This window comes from Lactuca sativa, chromosome 4, assembly GCF_002870075.4.
Source record: "Lactuca sativa cultivar Salinas chromosome 4, Lsat_Salinas_v11, whole genome shotgun sequence".
NCBI lineage: Eukaryota > Viridiplantae > Streptophyta > Magnoliopsida > Asterales > Asteraceae > Lactuca > Lactuca sativa.
This window is the reverse complement of record NC_056626.2, coordinates 335,635,465-335,640,090: the sequence shown is the minus strand read 5'-3', so window position 1 is coordinate 335,640,090 and position 4,626 is coordinate 335,635,465. Positions and strand designations below refer to the sequence as shown.

Below are 4,626 nucleotides of genomic sequence, written 5' to 3'. Positions count from 1 at the left end.
ATATGGTAATTTCTAGAAATATTCTGATCACTAAAGTTGGGTGTTAAAATGATCTCTAAATGTATTAAGACACTCATTAAGTCATTTTAAATGTGCACTAATAAATGACTTAATTATACGGAAGTTCGTAAATCGAATTTGAAATGACGATTGGTTGCGCGAGTTGGACTACAAAAGAGTTACAATAATTTATACGGAAATTTTGGGTTGTTACACAATGACTAATATAAATGTGGTGTTTGACTTTCTAGAGGTATTTACTGATGAATTAAAAGCATTACCACCAGTGAGGCAGGAAGAATTCATGATCGACTTATTGCAAGGCATGACGTCGATTGCAAAAGAATTGTATCGCTTAGCACCTACAGAGATGAAAGAGTTGATGACATAACTCCAGGACTTATTGAACAAAGGTTTTATAAGACCTAGTTGATCACTAGGAATGGCAATGGGGCGGGTTCGGGGCGGGACATGGATTCCCAAACCCGCCCCGATAACTTTCGGGTATCTTATCGGGGCGCCCCATTGGGTTTCAGGTTTCCCCGTCGGGTTTTGGGTATCTTATCGGGTTTACAACAATTAACAACAAAATCTTTATTCTCTTTTAGGGTACCCCAATGTCTTATAAAATATACATGTTCTAGCAACTCTTTTAAATTAAAAACATGATGCATCACTTTAATAAAATAAACTGGACATTATATTAAAAATTATTTGATTTAAGTTTTGTTTAATATGTCAAAACACATAAAAATGATCATTAACACCAGATTGTTAATAACTTAAAAAATTGTCCACAATAAGTATTTTATATTTGAAGGCGTACAATTAACAGCAAAAATTTTTGAACATTATATATATATATATATATATATATATATATATATATATATATATATATATATATATATATATATATATAATCGGGGCGGGGCGGGTCGGGGCGAGGATAACCCACTCCCTGCCCCGAACCCGATAAAAAACCCGATAACGACCCGTTACCCGACCCGAAATGATCGGGTTTTGGGTTTCCCCATCGGGTTCGGGCTTTTTTGCCATCCCTATTGATCACCCTAGGCAGCTCCCATACTGTTTGTAAAGAAAAAGGATGGTACGATGATAATTTGCATTGATTATTGAGAGCTAAACAAGGCTACGATAAAGAATCGATACCCCTACCTAGCATAGATGGCTTGTTCGATCAATTGCAGGGAGCAACCATGTAACATCCTAATTTTTAGAATAGTTTTTTCGTTTTTAAAATATAATAAACACTCATTTTAAAAAGATATAATCAAGTCAAATCATCTGTTCATAAACCATAATTCAAAATCAACGTTATAAGGAAAACAATGTGGAATCTCAAATCATAAATTATTGATGTATGTGTAAAGTCCCCCCTTTTCAATGTGAATAGTACTTGAAAAACATATAATCCACAACTGTAAGCACATAGCTTAGTAAGTTCCCCAAAATCTCATGTACAACATGTCACACCCCCAAACCAGAATGGCGGAAACGTCTGATGGTAGATGACTTCATGTACAGTATCATAACAAAATGAATAATAGTGATCAATGCTATACAACCATCATAATTATAAGAATTTTATATTATATCCAAAACATTGTTTGATTCGATACCGAATATATATGACAAAAATAATTAACGTAACACTATGACGCCCCATTCTCAAAAACCTTTTGATGACCTGTTTACTGATTTCCTGAGAACACAAGTAGTTTTGAAAAAGTGTCAACAATTAAGTTGGTGAGTTCATAAGAGTTTTACATGTGAAAAATCTATAACTTTTCCTTGTAAGATGATAGTGTATGTTTCTAGAAAATCCAATGTTTTCTTAAAAATGAGTTGTAGTCTTAAAACCCCAAGACCAAAGATGTGTAAGTATTGACGTACTTGAAAATATTATTATGTAGTTTTATCATTTTATAAAACCATTTGAACGAAATGTTAGCCCCGTAAACCAAATTATAATTAATACCCCATGTGACTTATTATAACAATGCTAAAACTAGATGGCCTGCTGCGACGTTCTTCACGTGTAAAATAATTATACCTTTAAATAGTTATATGTTCACCCTAAAAATGGTAAAATAGTGTTAATGACCCATAACTATACCCATTATAGTTTATTATGAATGCTATGTTGAGTCCATATATATATATATATATATATATATATATATATATATATATATATATATATATATATATATATATATATATATATATATATATTATCTTACTACTTTATAATGTATTTATAATAGAAGTTTAAAAGTTTTTAAGACTAAAGTCTTAAAAACAAGGAGGTGTCATATGAACCTTTGGATTTAATTGTAGGGTAGAGATTATTGTATAGTTGTGATCCATGTCAAAAGATTTAAACCAATCAAAAACAAACTTTCAGAATATAAAAGACAAGTTGTGTGATTATTCCAAAACCCTACTATTTTCTGCATAACCTACGTTCTCTCTCTCTCAGAAAATCATTCACCACCGTAAACGATTCCTACACTACGGAGCTACAAACGGCCATATTTTCATCGCAATCGTCAGCGACATCCGACGGAGATCCAATCCGACCTGTATAGTCTCTCTCCGGCATCATTAGTCACCATCACATGTAACACTGCCACATCAACCTCTAATCGACATCAAAACCCACCATTGTATCTACCTTCTCTAAAACTATAGGTGTTCATATTTTTCCACTTTTGTCTTCACAGGTGGAGTACCATTGACATCCATCACCACCGCTTAAAACCATAGATATATACTCATAAGCACATCCTTTAACCCAAACTCTGGTTTATGCGTTCTTCTCTATCTAATTCTTTGGGATTTCATAGATTTTTTTTTCTTTCACCATCTTACTCTTGCTAAAACGACAAGGGGCCATAGTTTCATTTTTTCTTCTTTGAACAGGTCATCATCTCCAGTTTCTTATATCTGATGACTTTTTTTATTTCTCGGAGAACCAATCTTTAAAGATTTGTTGTTTGTTGTATTTTTGATTTTGTTGTGCATTTTACGTTGATTGTTTTTAAGATATGTGAGTATAGACTAAAATGGTATTTTTTTTCAGTTTGAAGAATATTAAACAGAGTTGATTCACCTTTTTACAAAAAGGCTGATCTAACTGCTTAGGAGCATACACGGATCTGTTCTTGTATACTTATGGTGCTGTTGTGAACATTTTAGTATTTTGTTTTGTTTAGTTTCTGTAAAGATATTTTCATTATATTTATATAACAGTTGCTTGCTAATAATCAAATATTATATGGGTTTATGGTTTGTTACTGTATGTGTTTATCTTTTATGAAGTTGTGGTTTTTTCTATAGGATTTAATTGTTTCCATATTTATTTTAAAATGTGAATAATAGTGCTTATGATATGGATATCGTTGATACGATATCTCAGAATGGGTTTTTATCTTTTATTATTAATAATGATGCTTTTAAATATTATATATATATATATATATATATATATAACCTAATGCGATTTACAATGATTTAATGTAGGTGCCGATTACTATTACACTAAGCATATTTTAAATATCAATTATGTTTTAAATATCTAGAATGTATGAAATTTATAGGAAATAAATAACAAACGATATTAACAATTAAATTGTATAAACTCAAAACTTATTTCAAAATTGCTGTTGTTATTTTTATTAATTTATTTTACATAAGATTAAATTCTAAATAATTTATGTAATCAAAAAAATAATTTAAACTATTAATTAAAATATATTAGTAAACTATTACAGTTATTTTGAAAAGATATCTATCTAGCTGCTGCAACAACATAAATAAAGATTTGAAAATATTTTTTGTTGGTTTAAAACTACTAACAAAATATAAAATTTGAATTACTTACAAAATATGAAAAAATGTGTCAAACCAATTACAAGAAAAAAATAGTTTGCTTTAATTAAAAAGAGGCTTATCATTATTATTTTTATTTTATAAATAAAAATATCGCTATACTATACCTTTATCAATAACGGAAAAAGTTTACAAAACTTTATACATGTCATCCTATCTTTTAATATTATAATTATTGTATACTTTAAAATTAATATTAAATATGTTGAAGAAGATATGTGAGTTGAAGAAGTCATTGCTTGTTTCTCATGAGTGATTATATTAACATGTCATTCATAACATATAATTTGTAATGATTTTATTTATCCTTACGATTCACTATATTACGATTTAGATATAATCTCGACTATATGTATATATGTATTGAGTTTTCTATTTGTTTTAAACTATATAAATATTAATGTATGAGTTTTTATTTGTATAGAGTGTTGTATATTTATTTTAAAAGTTTTAAAGGACAAATATAGTGGTTTTGATGCAAATAAATAGTCAAATTTTAAATTTCTTTTAAAATTTATATTTTATGCCATTAATAAAATCAAAAGTAATTATTACCCTACAATGCAAACATTGTTTAATTACGATGGCGGTGGTTTCGAAGCAATCAATAGTTAAATTTTAAAAGTAATTATCACAGAAAAAAATATTCATTAGATACTTTTTTTTTCTTGGGAAGGAAAAAACTTTTTAATCAAGTAATTATAGTTT

The 4,626-nt window shown here is 28.8% G+C and overlaps 1 long non-coding RNA gene across 1 annotated transcript; it reads left to right on the top strand.

Moving 5' to 3' along the window:
* Positions 1–2,426: 2,426 nt before the first annotated feature.
* LOC122197807 (uncharacterized) lies at positions 2,427–3,311 on the top strand. Its single transcript, XR_006191490.2, has 2 exons — positions 2,427–2,949; positions 3,110–3,311. It is a non-coding gene; the product is annotated as an uncharacterized LOC122197807 (long non-coding RNA).
* The last annotated feature ends 1,315 nt before the right edge of the window (positions 3,312–4,626 follow it).